We start from the raw sequence: 21,720 nt of genomic DNA, 5'->3' as shown, positions 1-21,720 counted from the left end.
TGTAGTAGGCCAGACGGTTTCTGATATTCGGCCTTAACCTTAGCACAGGTTAAGCATTTTCCAACATAAACAGCAACGTCGCTCTTGAGTCTCGGCCACCAATAGTATTCTTTTAAGTCTTGATACATCTTGTCCGATCCTGGGTGGATCGAGTATCTTGATTTGTGCGCTTCATCAAGGATGACTTCTCGAATACCGCCATAGAGCGGAACCCAAATACGCTTCTTAAAGTATAAGGCTCCCTCTTCATCTGGCACCATATAGTTCAACGCACCCCGGAGGTATTCAGCTTTACGGTTTTCCATCTTAAGGGCTGCTTGTTGCGCATCACGAATGCGTGCAGTGAGGTTCGTTCGAATAGTCATTTCCAATGCTCGAACCCTTAGGGTTTTAACCCTTTCTTTTCAGCTTAACGCGTCTGCTACAACGTTTGCCTTTCCAGGATGGTACTTAATCTCACAGTCGTAATCATTTAGCAGCTCGACCCATCGTCGCTGGCGCATGTTCAATTCCTTCTGATCAAGTATGTGTTGCAGGCTTTTGTGATCCGTGAAGATTGTACATCGAGTACCATATAAATAATGTCGCCAGATCTTCAAGGTGAATACCACCGCACCTAGTTCCAAGTCGTGCGTGGTATAGTTTCTTTCATGTACCTTCAATTGTCTTGAAGCGTAAGCAATGACTTTCTAGCGTTGCATGAGCACGCAACCCAAACCTTGTCGTGAAGCGTCGCAGTATACCACGAAGTCCTCTGTGCCTTCGGGTAATGATAGTATTGGTGCATCGCATAGCTTGTTTTTTAGTAGTTGGAAGGCTTCTTCTTGCTTGCCACCCCATTCATACTTTTTGTCTTTCTGCATAAGGGTAGTTAGCGGTTGAGCTATCTTTGAGAAATTCTCAATAAACCGTCGGTAATAGCCCGCTAAGCCCAAAAATTGCCGAACTTCAGTTGGGTTTTGGTGGCTTCCCAATTCTTTATGACTTCTATCTTGGATGGGTCTACATGAATGCCCTTCTCATTCACGACATGACCAAGAAATTGTACTTCGCGAATCCAGAATTCGCACTTCGAGAATTTCGCATAAAGTTTCTCTTTCTTCAGTAATTCCAGAATGGTTCTGAGGTGTTGTTCGTGCTCTTCTTTGGTTCGCGAGTAAATCAGGATATCATCGATAAATACAATCACGAATTTATCGAGATATGGTTTGCATACGCGGTTCATCAGATCCATAAATACCGCTGGCGCCTTCGCCAGGCCGAATAGCATCACAAGAAACTCGTAATGCCCATAGCGTGTTCTGAATGCAGTCTTTGGCATGCTTTCCTCTTGTATCCTTAACTGGTGGTATCCAGATCAAAGATCGATCTTGGAATAGTAGCTTGATCCTTGCAACTGATCAAATAAGTCATCAATCCTCGGTAATGGATACCGATTCTTGATAGTGAGCTTGTTCAGTTCTCTGTAATCGATACACATCCGGAGAGTTCCATCCTTTTTCTTCACGAACAATAATGGAGCTCCCTAAGGTGAGAAGCTTAGCCTTATGAATCCTTTATCCAACAACTCCTAGAGTTGTGTAGATAATTCTTGCATCTCGGATGGTGCAAGCCGATAGGGCGCCTTGGCTACAGGAGCAGCTCCTGGAACCAAGTCTATATGGAATTCGACTTGTCGTTGTGGAGGTAGTCCTGGCAGATCTTCGGGAAAAACATCAGGGAATTCCCTTACCACAGGAATGTCTTCGAGTTTCGGCTCCTCAGCCTTCTTATCTACAACGTGAGCTAGGAAAGCAACACATCCTTTCCTTAAGCACTTCTGTGCCTTCATGCAACTAATTATTTGCAGAGGTGCGTCTCATTTTTCTCCATGTACGATGAGAGTTTCATCATTCGCCAAAGGGATACGAATGATCTTCTCATGGCAAATAACTTCAGCTTTGTTCTTGGACAACCAGTCCATTCCGACTACTACATCGAAGCTACCCAATTGAATAGGTAAGAGGTCGATGCTAAAATTTCGTTCACCAAGTTTTAATGAGTAGCCTCTAACAACTTCGCCCGATTCAACTAGTTTGCCATTGGCTAGTTCTATGGAGTAAGGAATATCCAATCTACTAGACTCTATCCCAAGCATACGTTTAAATTCCACAGACATGAAACTATAATCGGCACCAGTGTCAAATAATATGGATGCAAAGTGATTGTTTACGAGAAACGTACCGGTGACCACATTAGGGTCCTCGCGCGCGTTCCTTGCTCCAATCAGAAATGCTCGTGCCTGAGCATTGTTTCCTTTCGGGCAGTCCTTCATGAAATGATCTGTGCTTCCACAGCTGAAGCATCCTTGGTTTTGCCCAGCCCCATTCCTATTCCGGTTACCATTGCCATTTCCATTTCCCCCATTGTTTCCAGCACCGTTGCGGTTTCCATTCCCATTCCTGTTTCCCTTACCCCAACAGTCTTCAGTGCGGTGACCCATCTTTCCACACTTGTCACACTTTGGAATGCGACAAATTCCTTAGTGATGACGCTTGCACTGATTGTATTTGGGCAGAGTGCCCAGGTATCCCTTACCTGGAGCGTCATTCATGGCTGCAAGAGGTTTCGCCTCCTGAGGCGGGTTGGGGTCACGCTTCTTGTTGTTGAAACCCTTGTTGTTGCGTGTCGATTGATTCAGGTTCGTATGCTTCCTTTTCTTGTCACCGGACGACTCAGCATGCGTCTCGGTCTTTTCAGTAGGGTTCAGCGATAGCTTCTTCATTCGGACATCATCTTCAGTAAGGCTGACAGCCAAAGTTACAGCCTCAGTGATTGTTGCGGGTTTGGCCGAAGTTACCAAACTGCGAAATTCCGGGGCCAATCCCTAGATGTAGCGTTCAACGCGCTTAAATTCGGGAGTTACCATATAGGGAATCACTCTTGACAGATCGTGGAACCTTCGAGTATAACCAGTGATATCAACACCTTCCATGGTCAAATGCCAAAACTCAGTCTCCAACCTTTGGAGTTCAGCACGAGAGCAATACTTCTCTCTCATTTTCACTTACAGTTCATCCCAAGTCATGCCATACGCGGCATCATCACCCAGAGTTTGGACTTGCAAGTTCCACCAGGTCAGAGCTTCATCGACAAAAAACCCAGTAGCAAAAGTGACTTGCTGATCCGCGGTACACTTGCTCATGCGGATAGTGGCTTTAGTCTTTTCCGTCCAGCGTACAAATGCCACTGCTCCTCCAGTGCCATCGTAGTTCAGTGGTTTGCAGTCGAGGAACTGTTTGAAGGTGCAGCCTGTAATTGATCCAACCAACTCACTCGTGAGCAATCGAAGAAATAATGAAACAAAGACCGTTCATAAATTTCTCCATGCTTAGCAAATTGCCTTAAGGTTACCTTGAGCTGCGTTTCCTCCAGACGAATCTCCATGTCCGTTACGCCTAGCATTGCTTGGTCCTCCACTGTCTTCGGTGCAGTTCGCCTCGTACTGAGCGATAGCTGCGGAGATCCTTTCTTCCAGTAGAGCGTTCAGCTCTTCAGCAGTCTTTGGCAGTGGGGGAGGAGGAGGTTGATCACGAGCGTTCACAGCTCTTCAGGGTGCCATGTTCTGACAGAACATAACACAATAGGGTTAGACATTTTTCTGATATCGTCTTACGAGACAGTAGTAGTATATATATACAAGCATATTCCACATAAGTGACATCAAACAATTCTTACTCTAGCAGAGTATTTAGTAGGTTGGGGGTGGGGTGTTTACGTTTGCCCTTTTCTTGTACCGAGGGAAGCTATACGTGATAAGACTTGCCGTGGTTTCTGTGCACTGAATTCCATAATTATGTATGCATCCATAATTATGTAACTCCTTGCACAGTCCGCACAGTTCGTTTCACCTCGTATCTCTTCCTTCAGATAGGTTACTATTTTCAGGCAAAGTCACATATACGTGTGACATTCTACTTCTAGTATATGTATATATCAATTACCACACATAATTGCAAGTAATTCGTTAATCAAAGACAAGTGCTACTCCAGTGCACCCTAAGTCTCATAGTGTCTTTTCTTGACTCTTGTAAACAGTTTCAGGTACTGGATGTCGCGGAAAGTTTTATGCAACGAAAACTTTTTGAAAAATTGTTTTCGTGATAGGATCCTAGAGATTGTAGACTAGACTCGAGAAGGAATCTTGGTTCACTACAATAGCAGCTCTGATACCAATCTGTCACACCCCTTTCTGCGGCGGAAGCACGAGGTGTGATCATGAAAGGTTCTCATTGCATACGAAAGGTAAACATACTACATGCCCGTAAAAATAACTTCAAATACCAAACATTTCATAACTTGAAAACATAAGTTTAGCGTTTACATCACGAGATAGCATTAAACATTGTGTTGAAAGTTTACAACTTTATTTAAAGATAAACATAGACGACATCCAAGAGCATGAGTAAGACCGCGCGCGCATCCACCTTTAGTTACCTGAAACACATGTGAGTTTTGAAAAATGTCAACATAATGTTGGTGTGAATTCATGCAGTTCTTGTATTGAACGTTTGTATACTTTGTTATGAAAAACATGGTATGTATCTTGTATGAATCACGTATTCTTGTATAAATCATGTATTCTCGTATAAATCAAGTATTTCTATATGTATCAAGTGTTAATGGGTTGCAAGGCCATTAACATGTGACACGACATAGGAAGCAAGCAACCCATAGGCATTTTTCTAGTTGTCGATTCACGACGGAGACACAAAAACACTACTCGGTACTAGTTGTCACCAAGAGTGGGGCTGCCCTGGTACCCATTAGATCTAACCTTTTGTTCTGCGGTCTAAGTATGTACACGATTAATGGTGCTTATGGTACCCTATTCGTGACACGATTTCTCGTATCATTCCTCAAAACGCATCATACTTGGTAATAGTTATCACCAAGAGTGCTTCTTGTTTTTGTAATCCATCATACCATATGTAAACTTTATAATATTTGTAACATGTATTTCACCCCCGAAGTTATAAAACTGAAAATAGTTAAAGGAAAAGGGGGAGCATGAACTCACAACTTTGCGTTCCTTGCGTCGTAAACTTCACCGGGTTTTGCTTATAATGCGTCGTGACCTAAACGTGTTTTATTATCGTTAGTCACTAGACTTGTATTGCACAAGCACATGTCACTATTTTTGTATATGTATTCTTGTGTTAAAAATAATTTTTATATTTTTAGCTATGCATCTTACTTATATTATTTTCTCAAAAATTAATATAAGTACCTTGTAGTTTGCACTTTGCACCCGAATTATGTATCTTTGTTCAAAACTTTATTTCATGTTCATAACTTGTCCAATTTATTTATTCTATCAAATAATATATTTTCATAAATATATTTTCTTGTATTTGCCTAAGCATGTTGTATGTGTATTTTTATATTTTCACTTCTTACGGGTGTTTAGTGTATTTTCAAGTCCTAATACATTATCACGTATAATACATACTACATACACTTAGCACAAAATTTGGTGATCAAATAATATATATATTTTTCTCAAAAATATACATACTTAATGTCAATTTTAACCTTGAAGAAATCATCGTTGTCTTAACACAAAAGTTAGGGAAACCTTGGTAGATACCTTAATATACATTTTTAGGGAATAAGTTTCTTAGAAACTTATATTTTTTTTCTAAGTGTCAAAATTTATAAAAATTTTGACAGAGTTTCCCCTAAAAATGGAGGTTTCCCATGTTTTCAAAACATGTGTTTATTTTCTTTTAAATCATCAACAGCATCAACAACACCATCAAGACTTATCATAAGCCAAAATCATGTAAATTACACAACATCATGAACTTGAAGTTCTTGTAAAAATTTGTAGTAACTTATTAGTGTTTTTAGTAGGTCTTGTTACTCCTTAAAGTGTGGTTGATCCTTTAAAAACATCATTTTTAAAGAATTTAGATCTTTACAACTTATGACCATATTTTCTAAAAATACTTCTTCATGGATTTTTCTTATTACTTACATACTTCTACACTTTATTAACCACCAAAAATAAGGTTTATTTATGTAAGAACCAAGGTTTAGTGAAACTTGTATTTTTAACTTGGTTTCTTGGTAAATCATACTTGAAATATTTAGATCTATATGATTCACAACATACTTTGATCTTTATTTTTCAAGAAACATTATATCCATTCAAGTTCATGACTTTAGTGAGGATGATCCATAACCTTTAACATGTTCATCCTCTCATCTTGCTAGATTATGTTTTAAATCATGATCTAGCAAGATTACATGATGACCAACATCATTTCTACAAACAAACAATAATCAACAAGTCTATCAACACTAAAACAACATGATTTCTTTATTTTTAGAGCTTATGTTCATGTTTCTTTCTTGTGATTCTTAGTGTTCTTCATGATTAACATTATGATTTTTCTTTTAGCCACTTAAAATGGAAGTAAAATAGCAAGATCAAAGTTCTTACCACTAGCACAAGGCTAGGGATGATCAAGTGAAGATAAGAGATGGATAAAAGCAAATGGTGAAGGTCCTTGGACTTCCGAAAGCTCCTAGCTTCCTTATGCACCTTCTAACACCCTTGTATGAGCTTGGAATGTATGAGACGTGATCGAAAATGGTGGGTGTATAGGGGATTGGGTTCGGCCGAGAGCTCCCAAGGGGAGTAGAGGAGTTGTGTGTTTTTCTAGTGTGTGTAAGAATGAGGTTAAACCCTTCATGTTTACTTATAAACCAAGTTTAAGTGTTAACTCTTGGGTAATATGTCCACCAAAGTACAAGACACCATCCATTAAATAACTCAACAAAATCTTGTAACTAGGCATGTGGGGGAAATCGATTACTAGCATATGGGGGGGGGGTCTAAATGTAAAATTTAACCAATTAGTTAGTTCTTAGTTCCAATCCAAGTATATAATTAGGTTGGTTAGTTACTAAATATTTTAGTGTGTGTTAGGGTGTTCAGGCATCATAACTAGTTCAAAAATAATAAAACTATGCTTCTAGCAATATTTTGGCGTTCTGGGTAATGTCCGGTTGTTCGGTTAAATACCGGTTCGTTAAAGCGCTAAATTGCATCGTTTAGTGTCCTTTTAGTACCCTTTTGTTACCCTTTTAATTCCCGACACTTAGGGAAGTATTGTGGATGATAAAACATGAATTCTGCATAATATTTTGAGATTAAAAGGTTGATTATAGCTGAATTTAGTAAAATTCTGCACTTAAAGTGCGTTTCGGGTGCTTTTTAGTGCATAAATTAGCTTCTGGAAAGTCTATACGTTAACCCTTGTATGTACTCTTGGGTTTTAATGTATTCTTATCATTGGACCTACACCTAGGCTCCAATTCTATTGTCTAACTGCTTTCTGCAGAATTGTTGACACAATGTGTCTTATCGGTGAGTTTACTGGTATTTCTAACGCAACACTGTTCATTAATGCATAAAGCAATATTTTGTAGTATAAAACATGCATGAATTCACTTGTATTGTATGTAATCAGAAAATGTTGACATTAAAGCACATAACTGTAATCATCAAGTAATAATTAAAGTGTACGGAAATTACCGGTTTGGTGCCAGTTGTCACATATGTAAACCAAATCTGGATAAATTCATAATTGTCTTTATAGATGATATTCTCATTTACTCTAAGAGTAAAGAGGAACATGTAGCGCATCTGTATACACTCTTAAATTTGTTGAGAAAAGAAAAGCTTTATGCTAAATTTTCGAAATGTGAATTTTGGTTAGAAGAAGTACAATTCCTCGGACATTTAGTCAATCATGAAGGAATTCATGTGGATCCCACAAAGATCGAGGCAATTACTAAATGGAAAATCCCTGAGTCACCAACGGAACTAAAAGTTTTCTTGGATTAGCATGTTATTATAGACGGTTTATCCGAGATTTTTCTTACTAATAGCCATTCCTTTAACAAAACTGACCTGTAAATCTGTTAAGTTTGAATGGGGGACCAAAACAGGAAGAAGCTTTTAGAATTCTTAAGCAAAGATTAACCAACGCACCCATACTAGCGTTACCAGAAGGTACTGAAGACTTTGTAGTCTATTGTGACGCGTCTAAATTAGGTTATGGATGTGTGTGGATGCAACGTCAAAAGGTTACAGCCTATGCCTCTAGACAACTTAAGAGTCATGAAGAGAATTATATAACCCATGATCTAGAGTTAGGAGCCATAATTTTTGCCCTTAAAATTTGGAGACATTACCTTTACGGTAGTAAGTTTACCATTTTCACCGATACTAAGAATTTAAGATATGTTTTTGGGTAAAAAGAGTTAAATATGAGACAGAGACGCTGGATGGAAATTCTTAGTGATTATGATTGTAGTATCCAGTATCATGCAGGAAAGGCTAATGTAGTAGCTGATGCTTTAAGTCGAAAGTATCATGAAAAGCCAAGAAGAGTATGTTATCTTAAATTAAATCTGTAGATAGATTTAAATGAACAGATTAGGGAAGTACAAGAGTCAGTAATCAAGGACGATACTGAAAAATTAAAAGGAATGATTAAGGAATTAGAACAAGGAACAGATGGGATTTGGAGATTCCATAAGAAAAGAATTTGGATACCCAAACAAGGAAACCTACGCCACCGAATATTAGAAGAAGCCCATAAGTCTAAATATACAATATATCCTAGAAGTGATAAAATGTATCAGACTTAAGAAAGAATTTTTGGTAGATAGGAATGAAAAAGGATATAGCAGCTTATGTTGCCAAGTGTCTAACTTGTTCCCAAGTCAAAGCTGAACATCAGAAACCTTCAGGTTTATTGCAACAACTAGAAATGCCAATATGGAAATGGGAATTGATAACAATGGATTTTGTTACCAAATTACCCAAGACACGAAAAGGTAATGATACAATCTGGGTGATTGTAGACAAATTAACAAAGTCTGTTCATTTCTTACCAATGAAGGAAACCTTTAGTATGGAACAATTAACCAAGTTATATGTAAATGAAATAGTTTCATTGCATGGAATTCCTTTATCTATTGTGTCTGATAGAGATAGCTGTTTTACTTCTCATTTTTAGACTTTCCAAAAAGTAATGGGAACCAAGTTAAATCTAAGCACGACTTATCATCCTCATATGGATGGACAAAGCGAAAGAACAATTCAGACAATGGAAGATATGCTTAGAGCTTGTGTAATTGATTTCAGAGGAAATTGGGACGATCATTTACCATTAATAGAATTTTCCTATAATAACAGTTATCATACCAGTATCAATGCTGCACCATTCGAAGCACTTTATAGACGAAAGTGTCGAACACCAGTCTGTTGGGCGGAAATTGGAGAAAAGCAATTGTCTGGACCATAGATAGTACAAGAAACAACAGACAAGATTATTCAAGTCAAGGAAAGACTAAAAGCAGCACGCGATCGTCAAAAGAGTTATTTTGATAATAGGCGAAAACCGTTGGAATTTCTAGTAGGAGATAAGGTATTATTAAAAGTTTCTCCATGGAAAGGGATAGTCAGATTCATAAAAAGAGGAAAGCTAAGCCCCAGGTATATTGGACCTTTTGAGATTATTAGAAGAATAAGACATGTAGCTTACCAGCAACAACTGTCAGAGGAAATGGCAGGAATACATGATGTATTTCATGTATGTAATCTCAAGAAGTGCTTAGCAGATGAATCATTAGTAGTACCTCTTAAGGACATAGAAGTAAATGAGAAACTTAAGTTTGTATAGAAACCTCTACAGATTGAAGATAAAAAGATTAAGAATCTCAAACACAAGAGACTGGTTCTAGTTAAAGTAAAATGGGATTCTAAGAGAGGATCAGAGTACACTTGGGAGCTTGAATCAGAGATGCAGAGGAAATATCCACACATCTTCCAGTAGACCTCGAGGAAAATTTTTAAAACAAGGTGGTGAGGATATAATAACTCTCCTAAAATCCCTAAAACACACCTATATGTCCTAAAATACACCCGTATACGAAAAATAGGCCTGAAATACCTTTATTTTTACAAAAATTAAATAAAAACAAATTTCCTGCTCGCTCGCGGGGCGCGACGAAGAAAGAAGGAGCTGTCGTGGGCCGCGACAGCCTGATACCAGGCGTAACCCTGAGCCGCCACGTGTCCCACTCGTGTCGAAGCTACCCCTTGAGTCAGCCAAGCTAGGGCCTACCCTAGAGGCTCTGGCGGGGTGCGACGTCCCCTCTTATTTCCGTCGTGGGGCATGAGAAAGCGGCCGAACAGCCTTATAAATAGAGGCCATCGACTTCAGTTTCCAAATCGTTCAAATTTCGATCTCTCTCTCAAATTCTGAATATCAAAAATAATTCTCGGGTGTAATACCCCCTAATTAGCGAATCTCTGCCTCGTTGTAAGTATTATAACTGTGACAACCCTCACAAAACCAGGTATCCGTACGACTTAATTAATTATTAATTGTTGCCTAATTACTGTGCTTGACTGAGATTTCTGCTACTTGATTGTTGATACTTATACATGTCTGCATCATACTATGATTTTCCTGTCACTACATTACTTATTTACTGAACCTTAGTGACAAACATGATGCACAAAAGCACAGTAGCACTAAACGGATACACAGTGAACATGCTGATATAGCCAGCATCAGGCAAACACTGCCTCTAAAGGCCTGGATGAGCCAAAATATTTTTACTACACCCAGAGTGTGTGTAGGAATACAAGGGTTGTATGATTACGTCTCTAGGGATAAGATACAGAGATTTGGATGTGCCTAAAACATACTTTTAGCACGAAACACAGCACTTTTATCAACACACTAGCTTCTAGCTAATTAATAAAGTGCCAAAATATGAGGAATTATTCCCGACACTTTGCAGAATAGATTGTGTCGCTAAAAATATTATTTATGACGCTTAACGGATATCTTAAGCACTTTAACGGATTACTATCCGACCGAACAACCGGACAATACCCGGAACATAAAAATATTGCCAAAATTAATATTGGTATTTTTCTGAGCCAGTTAGGGTCCCTGAATACCCTAACACCCGCTTCTAATGCATTAAACAACTAACGAGGTTAGTACCTTAAAGTAACGCACTTAACCAAACTGAACCGTAACTGAACGATTGAAAACGAACCGAGCACCATTACATCCTAAAGGAATCGGCCAACTAGTGGGACCCGGGGAGTACACCTTTATTATTTTATATTGGATTGCACGAGGATCGAGACGACTTTCTCTATAAATACCTCACTACCTCTCACACACACAAACACACACTTCACCCCACCACCACTCCCTCTCCCTCTCCCTCCTCTCGGCCGAGATCACCACCACCCTCACATCCGTTTTTCGGTTCAAGTCTTGACATTCCAAGCATATACAAGTGTTGGTGGTTACGTACAACGGAGCTCGGAACAAACGGAGCGCGGAGGACCTCTACCGTTTGCTATTATCCACGCAGTTTTCGACTAGTTTCTTCCCTAGCCCCGAGCTAGAGGTATAACGTTTAAAACTCATTTTTGGTCGTATCTAAAGTGGTTAAAAGGATATTTGTCGGTTGAATGTCGGTAACCCGCTTAATGGAACTTTAAAGTTTGCTAAAACGTGAATATCGTTGGATAAAAGCTCAAAACGCGTGTAAATGTCGTAGTATTTGAATATGTTGGTTTTTATGGCCCGATCTATGATGTGGTGGCTCTCATCATCGTTTAACCCGACTTTGTTAGGATCACGTATCTTGACATACACTGGTTTCTTTGGTACAAGGGTTAAAAGGTGAAACTCCACCACACGGGAAACATGAACTTGTGTAAAAATGTTTTAATGTGAAAAATAGTATTTAAAACAAGCCGATCTACGTATGTACAAGTGGTATATTCGTAGGACCGGGTGTCGAGAAAATCATGTTTTTATAAAAATGGATAAAGTGTTAACAAATACGATTTCTATAAACTACAAGTGTAGAAACACTTGTAGAATAAAAGATCCGACAAAATAACAATGTTTACAAAAATTGTCGGGAAGTTGTAAGAAGTGATTTGTTCCAAAAACGAGGTTTTTGCAAGACTAAGTTATGCTATATATAGATCCACTAAAAATAACGAGATCTACACCGTAGTTTTTGTAAAAACTACAAGTTCATGAAACAACGCGGTTTTACATTCTAGTCTTCTATTTGAAGTGTTGAAAATTGATTTGGTTGATTTGATAAATTGTTGAGATGATTTGTAAAAGAAAATGATACGCTTGAAAGCGTGGCCACCTCCAGTTACAGGGGAAACTCTGGCGAAATTTTCTAAAAATCTAACACTTAGAATTATTTAACAAGTGTTAGACTACTTTGACATGTTTTCAAAAATATATTTTCGCCACAACTTTATTTATAAATAATCGGAGGTGGGATTTTCACAAAACTAAAAGTGATAAATATTTATTCGGTAAATATATTTTGTCACCTCACTGTTTATGATTATTTTGTGAAAATGTATAAATATTATTTTTAGAGTAAAAATAATATTTACTAACCTTGTCAAGCCCGAAATAATACAAACGCCTTCACGGCAAACATATAAGTTACAACGGTAATTTCTATTACCACCTAATCACCAAAACGTAACTTACGCTTTATTCGGAAGTATTCATAAGCACGTATATTGTCAATATATTATCTTGGGAAAATATTATGAGAAAAAGGAAATATATTATTTTTGAGAAAAATAAATATATTTTGGAATAAGAAATAAAATATATTAAGTGGGACTTAATAAAATAATATAAGTATACATGTATTTAATTCCCCCATCCTTGGGAAGGAGAATGCGTATCAAATATATATACGAAACGGTTGACTAACTGTTTCCCAAAAATATAATCTATGAAGCTAAAGCACGGCCATCCGTCTAATAGAATTAGCACATGTAGGTCGTTGCACAGCATTTGGATATTGGATTGCTTGATTTTGTGACGCGTTCACTGTGAGTTCATGTCCCCCTTTTCTCTTAACTGTTTTCAGTTTTATAAACTGCGGGGGTGAAATACATGTTACAATGATTATGGATATGTTATACATGGTATGGTTAGCATAAGGAGGGTTATTACTTAGATCATGTGAGTGGGTAGGCAGAAACTTGAGGCCATTAATCCTCGTTGAGGACCGAGGGACAGGAGCGGTAGATCTATCTGGGTGTAGCGAGCCCAGCCCCAGGTCCAGCTGAACGGACCTCGGGGTGACTTAGTGCCCGACGCATAAATCCGCTAGGTTTGAGTCATCCCTACTTGCACTTCACACATATCAGTGGACTTGCAACCCATTGGTGATCTCTTTTGTTTCCTTATTTGCTACATACCAGGGTTTTTGATAAAGATAAAGGTTTATTTACTCATTTTCGCATGAACTCGCTCAACATTATTGTTGATTTTTCAACTTACATGTATTTCAGGGAATTAAGGATCTGGCACGGTTTAGCAGGATTTCCCGCTGCATTTAGTTTCAGAGTCATCCGGGTTCAAGGTTTATGGCTCTTTCCTGGACAAGCCATAGCCTCTGAACCATGTTTATTTATGTTGCATTATGGTAGTAGTTGTACTGTTTAAGACAAGTAATGGTTGTTGGGTGTTTACCCATTTAGACAATGTTTGACAATTTTATTTTCAATGGATGACTTTGCATGATTTTAAATTCATATAGCTTGTTATGGTTAAGCTATGGTATTAAGAAGTCACACCAAATTAACCACGCTTCCGCAAAGCCAGGGTGTGACAGCTTGGTATCAGAGCCCTGATCATAGCGAACTAGGGTTCATTTTGAGTCTAGACTATGATCATTAGGGCTCTCACGAAAATGTTTTTCTGCATACCACTTAAGTCCAGATCCAAAACTTTTTATAAACAAATGTTGAGCATATTTTATGATTTATTAGGCTCAGTCTGGGAGGCTGAGGCTCGGTCTGGGAGGTCGAGGCTCGATCCAATCGATCGAGGTAGTTGTCTAGTGGGACTAGGGAGTCAGTCTGGGAGGCTGGGAAATGTTTGCTAGTGGGACTAGGGAGTCAGTCTGGGAGGCTGGGAAATGTTTGCTAGTGGGACTAGGGAGTCAGTCTGGGAGGCTGGGAAAAGTTGGCTAGTGGGACTAGGAAGGACAGTCTGGGAGGCTGGGAGGCTAGTGGGACTAGGAGGAATATGTGATTATTATGTGGTAACTTGTGTGATTACCTGATTTACTGATATTTGTACATACTTATGATTGTATTACAGACTCATGGACACCTCAGATACTGGAGACTCGGACACTACTGGACCCCGACCCATGGAGTCAGACGAGAGTATGTCATCAGAGCACGAGGTGCACACCTCGGATTTTACTAGTACAGACGACGACGACTTTCAGCCGTTCGCGCTACCTGACGGCGTCGATGAGCCCATCGTTGGTGGTCCTGCTGCGGATCTTCCTCTCGCTGTGATTCCCGCCCCGATTCCTCTTGCATCCTACCCAGCCTATGAGCTTATGCTTGATGCCGAGGCTGGTGACGATATTGATCTTTTCGATGATGAGCTATACGAGGACGAGGATCCTGACCCAGCTCTTTTGCCCGCTGGCGGTCTTTTGATGATCGCCGGTGCTCCTGTCGGAGACTCGCCTGTTCATTCTCCAGCTCCAGACTCCTTTGAGTCTGTGGCATCTGCTCCATCACATGTGGCGAGCACGCAGCTTTTCGTTCATGACTCGGATCCTGACCAGGCGTCATCTGCCGCCCCTATGCCGAGCTTTGTTTTTGAGCATGACGATATCGAGGATTCTGACCCTGTATTTCCCCCTGGATTCGATCCAGACCGTGATATTGAGTTCGTTCACATGGACCAGCCTGTAGAGGACCCCGTTGACCCTGCCGACCCTTTTGATCCTATCGATCCGGACTTTGACTTCGATATGGCGTTTGACGATCCCGAGCCTGCAGTAGCTCCAGAGCAGGCCGCTGTTTTCGATCCCGCACATGAGCATGGTTTGGCGCATGCTGATGTTCCTGTTGATCCTATTTTGGCGGGTCAGCCACTTGGCGATGTTCCTGTTGATGATATACCTTTGTTAGATGCTGACCATGTTGTTGATCCTCTTGTTGACCCTCTGATCGCTGACGTTCCAGTTGACCCTCATGACGATCATGTTGATCCTGTTGTTGCTCACGTTGATCCTGTTTTAGCTCCTGTTGATCCCTTACCTATTGAGCCCGAGCATGCTCTGTTTGCAGAGCACATGGATCCCCCTGACGAGGAGGCTCAGCACGGTTGGATACCGGCTGACGAGGATGTTCCGCCGCTTCCTCCTCACCGCACTGATGCTCACCATCCTGAGTTCTCGTTTCAGATTCCTTCTGTCATACCTCCAGCGGGGCCTGGAGAGGGCTCTTCCGCCCATCCATTAGGTCATGTACCGATGCCATTACCTGTTATGCCTCAGATATCTCCTGTTTCAGCATCCACTTCATCTTTTCCTGTTATGCCTTTTGGCACTGCCAGCGAGCCTTCTTTCTGGTCTTCGCTACCCGTTGATCCACCTCATATGGGGCATACCCTAGAGGACCTGTTGATGTCATTTGTTCACCAGCATGATTCCCATTCTCAGCGTTTGCAGGAGCTCGAGAGAGCTCAGATGCCTCCTTGTTCTGGTCCGTCATCCTCAGCTGCTCAGCCATTTCGGTCTTTTCCTCCTGACATTGCCGCTCGACTTTCGATCCTAGAGCAGCAGATTGCATCCGTGATCCGCACCCAGCAGGCCTTGGAGGAGAATTGGCTTCTCTTTCGCCGCCTACATTATCCTCCACCACCACCACCATTCTAGAGATCATCGACGTTACCAGGGTAGACACCGGTGAGACAGCCGCGATTGTTATGCACAACTTTTGAAGACCATTTGACTACACAGATTTTTGTTGATACATGTGATGTATTGATTGTATGCAACACTGATATGATGTATTTTGTACAGGGGTGATGTAACCCCTATGTGATTGATGGATGTACTAACACACTTACTCTGCTTATGGTCTTGATATATATGCAATCGCCGCATTCTCATCATATCTGATTTACTTGATTGATTATTTTTATATTTGGACATGGGATGTTGGACATGGGATGTTGTGTGTGATATATTGATAACATGAGATGTTATATGCTATTACTATTACTATATACGTATGATTTCTATGGCCTAATCGACGTACGCATCTTTAGAGAATGGCACCAAGACGTCAACCGCAGCCGATGCCCACGACTCAAGAAGAACTGCAAGGAATCATTGCTGCCGCGATTGCTCAGTATGCTGCATCGCAGGGAGGACCCAGCTGGAGTAGCTCCAACGGCAATGGCAACCAGAATCCCACTCATGGTAACCCTAAGTCTTTAAGACGTACCATGGTCTAATTGGATTCCTGTCGCAATTACTAATGCAGTCCCTATATTGAAACGAATGTGCAGGGTGCACCTTCAAGCAGTTTCTGGACTGTAAGCCCACAAACTTCGACGGCACGGGTGGTGCTGTTGCCTTCGTTCGTTGGGCAGAGAAGACTAATTCCACCATCCGTATGAGCAAATGTGCGATCGACCAGCAGGTCACTTACATTTCAGGGCTGTTTCTAGATGGAGCCCTATCTTGGTGGAACCTTCAAGTGCAAACTCTAGGCGAAGCTGCCGCCTACGCCCTGTCTTGGGCCGAATTGAAGGAGCTTATGCGGAGGAAGTACTGCTCTCGCGCGGAGATTCAAAAGCTTGAAACTGAGTTTTGGCACTTAAAGATGGAAGGGTCGAAGATAGCAGAATATGTTCAGAGATTCCACGATCTGTCTCACGTGGTACCTTATATGGTAACACCCGAGTTTAAGAGGGTTGAGCGCTTCATCTGGGGACTGGCTCCTCAGATAATCAGTATGGTGACTTCTTCCAAACCCGCAACCATCACAGAAGCCATTGATCTGAGTGTGGCATTAACTGAAGAAGCGATTCGGTTAAACAAGTTCGATGAGATTGAACCCAAGAGAAAGGAGACTCATGTGGAGTCATCTAGTGGTAATAAGCGGAAGTTTTCAAGTTTCAAGCAAAGCACCGGGACGGTGGTCAAGAAGGGAGAATCGAATGCACCAACTCAAGATTCAGTTGGTGGTGGAAAGAAGAGCAGGGGATACATGGGTGCACAGCCCAAGTGCAACTCATGTCAAAAACATCACTCTGGTCGCTGCAGTCTAAGGGTTTGTGAGTCTTGTGGGAAGACTGGTCATACAAAGGATTTCTGTTGGGCAAATGCTGGCCGGGGAGGTCAGGGAGGAAATGGGAATAGAAACAACCGTGGTGGTAATGGGAACCGCCCACAAGGAAATCAGGGAAGAGATGGAAACCGTGCTAACCAAGCAGGAACCGTGAACCGAAACCAGGGAAACCACCAGGCTGGGAACAATGGTGGAAACGGGCAGAGGCCCGGATGTTTTAATTGTGGAGATCAAGGGCACTTCAAGAGGAACTGCCCGGAATTGACCCAAGCTCGTGGAAGAGTTTTCAACATGGAGGCCAGGGAGGCGCGCCAGGATCCCAATGTCGTTACTGGTACGTTCCCTGTAAACCAACGCTATGCGTCTGTTTTGTTTGATACTGGTGCCGATTATAGCTTCGTATCGCTAGAATTTAAGAACATGCTTGGTTTAGCCGCTAGTAAGTTAGATATTCCTTATTCGATCGAGCTAGCTAATGGGAAGTTAGTAGAAGCCAATGAAGTGATTAGAGGTTGCGTAATCGAGTTAGGAGAGCGTGAGTTTGCTCTCGATCTACTACCAGTCCAGTTGGGAAGCTTCGACGTGGTAGTAGGGATGGATTGGTTAGCAAGTAACAAAGCAGAGATTGTTTGTCACGAGAAGATTATCCGTATTTCGACCGACGATGGTGAGACCATTGTTGTTCATGGAGAGAAGCGTGAGACGCCGTTGCGGATTATCAGCTGTCTGAAAGCAAGGAAGTGTCTGAAGAAAGGATGTGTTGCTTTTCTAGCACACATCGTGGATAAAAAGGCTGCTGAGCCGAAGATCGAAGACATCCCTGTCGTAAGGGAATATCCGGAAGTCTTTCCAGAAGATTTGCCTGGCTTGCCGCCTCAGAGGCAAGTGGAATTTCGCATCGACTTAGTTCCAGGCGCCGCGCCTGTGGCTAAGGCACCTTATAGACTTGCCCCGTCTGAGATGCAAGAACTGTCAACACAACTTCAAGAGTTGTTAGACAAGGGTTTTATCCGACCAAGCTTCTCGCCTTGGGGAGCTCCAGTTTTGTTTGTCAAGAAGAAGGATGGTAGTTTCCGTATGTGCATTGACTACAGAGAATTGAACAAGCTGACGATCAAGAATAGGTATCCTTTGCCAAGGATTGATGATCTGTTCGACCAACTTCAAGGTTCAAGTTTCTACTCCAAGATCGATCTTCGATCTGGATATCATCAGCTTCGGATACAGGAGGAAAGTATCCCGAAGACAGCCTTCAGAACTCGATATGGGCACTACGAGTTCCTTGTCATGCCGTTTGGTTTAACAAACGCACCTGCAGTGTTCATGGATTTGATGAACCGAGTTTGTAAGCCGTATCTGGATAAGTTCGTGATTGTGTTCATCGACGACATCTTGATCTACTCAAAGACGAAGGCAGAGCACGAGCAACACCTCAGAACTATCTTAGAGCTACTGAAGAAGGAGCAGTTGTATGCCAAATTCTCTAAGTGTGAGTTTTGGCTGAGAGACGTGCAATTCCTTGGGCACGTGGTAAATGAAAGTGGAATTCATGTGGATCCAACCAAGATCGAGGCGATCAAGAATTGGGAAGCGCCTAAGACGCCAACCGAGATCCGGCAATTCTTGGGTTTGGCTGGTTATTATCGAAGATTTATTGAGGATTTTTCAAAGATCGCTCAGCCATTGACGCTCCTCACGCAAAAGGATAAAAAGTTTGATTGGGGAATCAAACAGGATGAAGCATTTCAGTTGTTGAAGGATAAGCTTTGCAACGCGCCAATCTTAGCTCTACCGGAAGGTACCGACGATTTTGTGGTATACTGCGACGCTTCACGTCAAGGATTGGGTTGTGTGTTGATGCGACGTCAAAAGGTTATCGCCTACGCATCACGCCAACTAAAAGTGCATGAGAAGAACTATACCACGCATGATTTGGAGCTAGGCGCAGTGGTTTTTGCTTTGAAGATTTGGAGACACTACCTTTACGGTACGAAGTGTACGATCTTTACAGATCACAAAAGCCTCCAGCATATATTCAACCAGAAGGAGTTGAATATGAGGCAAAGGCGATGGGTTGAGTTGCTGAACGATTACGACTGCGAGATCAAGTATCATCCGGGGAAGGCGAATGTGGTCGCCGATGCCCTAAGTCGCAAGGAGAGGATCAAGCCCATAAGGGTTAGGGCTATGGAAATGATTATCCAAACCGATCTTTCCTCACGCATTCGAGCAGCGCAAAAAGAAGCTCTCAAGGAGGGAAACCTTGAGAAAGAATATCTCCGTGGGATGGAGAAGATATTGGTTCCAAACAAGGAAGGAACGTTATGTTTTGAGAAAAGGATTTGGGTTCCTTTGTTTGGTGATTTAAGAGAGGTTATTTTTGATGAAGCTCACAAGTCGCGGTACTCTATCCACCCGGGAGCGGATAAGATGTACCAAGATCTTAAGGATTATTATTGGTGGCCTAGGATGAAAGGCGATGTTGCTATCTACGTGAGCCAATGTTTGACTTACGCTAAAGTTAAGGCAGAATATCAGAAGCCTTCGGGACTTCTGCAACAACCAAAAATTCCCCAATGGAAGTGGGAAGAAATATCCATGGATTTTGTTACAAAGCTGCCAAGAACGCCTAAGGGCCATGACACTATCTGGGTGATAGTGGATCGCTTGACGAAATCAGCACATTTCTTGCCTATTCGCGAGAAGGATCATACAAGCAAATTGGCTGAAATTTACATGAGAGAGATTGTCACTCGCCATGGAGTACCTCTCTCGATTATTTCTGATAGAGATGGAAGGTTCGTATCGAGGATATGGCAATCCTTCCAGGAAGCTTTTGGCTCGAAGCTGAATATGAGCACCGCGTTTCACCCACAGACCGACGGCCAAAGTGAGCGGACGATTCAGACATTGGAAGACATGCTGAGAGCATGTGTGATGGATTTAGGCGGTAGCTGGGATAAGCATTTACCCCTGGTTGAGTTTTCATACAACAACAGCTACCACACCAGTATTGGTGCCGCGCCATTCGAAGCTTTATATGGACGCAAGTGCAGGTCGCCGCTCTGTTGGTCTGACGCAGGTGATAGACAATTGGTAGGTCCCGATGTAGTTCAGGAAACTACGGATAAGATCGCGCAAATCCGAGATCGCATTAGCGCGGCTCGCGATCGCCAGAAGACCTACGCTGATCTGAAGAGGAAACCTCAAGAGTTCGAGGTTGGGGATATGGTTTTGTTGAAAGTATCACCCTGGAAGGGTGTAGCACGCTTTGGGAAGCGTGGGAAGTTGAATCCACGCTACATTGGTCCTTTTAAGGTTTTGAAGAAAATTGGAACAGTAGCATACAAGTTGGATCTACCTGCCGAGCTGAATAACGTTCACGATACATTTCATGTATCCAATCTAAAGAGGAGTCCAACTCAAGTTAACGTTGCCATTCCTACCGACGAGATTCATATTGATGACACGCTCCACTTCGTTGAAGAACCTGTTGAGGTCACAGATTGGAAAGTTAACAAGACCCGCCGGAGCAGTGTCAAGCTCGTCAAAGTTCGCTGGAATGCTAGACATGGTCCTGAATTCACCTGGGAGCGTGAAGACCGAATGAAAGAGAAATACCCCCACCTGTTTCCTAAGAACCCTGCTTCTTCAAGCAGAACCTAAATTTCGGGACGAAATTTATTTAACGGGGGGAGAATGTGACAACCCTCACAAAACCAGGTATCCGTACGACTTAATTAATTATTAATTGTTGCCTAATTACTGTGCTTGACTGAGATTTCTGCTACTTGATTGTTGATACTTATTCATGTCTGCATCATACTATGATTTTCCTGTCACTACATTACTTATTTACTGAACCTTAGTGACAAACATGATGCACAAAAGCACAGTAGCACTAAACGGATACACAGTGAACATGCTGATATAGCCAGCATCAGGCAAACACTGCCTCTAAAGGCCTGGATGAGCCAAAATATTTTTACTACACCCAGAGTGTGTGTAGGAATACAAGGGTTGTATGATTACGTCTCTAGGGATAAGATACAGAGATTTGGATGTGCCTAAAACATACTTTTAGCACGAAACACAGCACTTTTATCAACACACTAGCTTCTAGCTAATTAATAAAGTGCCAAAATATGAGGAATTATTCCCGACACTTTGCAGAATAGATTGTGTCGCTAAAAATATTATTTATGACGCTTAACGGATATCTTAAGCACTTTAACGGATTACTATCCGACCGAACAACCGGACAATACCCGGAACATAAAAATATTGCCAAAATTAATATTGGTATTTTTCTGAGCCAGTTAGGGTCCCTGAATACCCTAACACCCGCTTCTAATGCATTAAACAACTAACGAGGTTAGTACCTTAAAGTAACGCACTTAACCAAACTGAACCGTAACTGAACGATTGAAAACGAACCGAGCACCATTACATCCTAAAGG

Source organism: Helianthus annuus, chromosome 9 (genome assembly GCF_002127325.2).
Source record: "Helianthus annuus cultivar XRQ/B chromosome 9, HanXRQr2.0-SUNRISE, whole genome shotgun sequence".
Classification (NCBI taxonomy): domain Eukaryota; kingdom Viridiplantae; phylum Streptophyta; class Magnoliopsida; order Asterales; family Asteraceae; genus Helianthus; species Helianthus annuus.
This window is presented reverse-complemented; position numbering follows the sequence as displayed.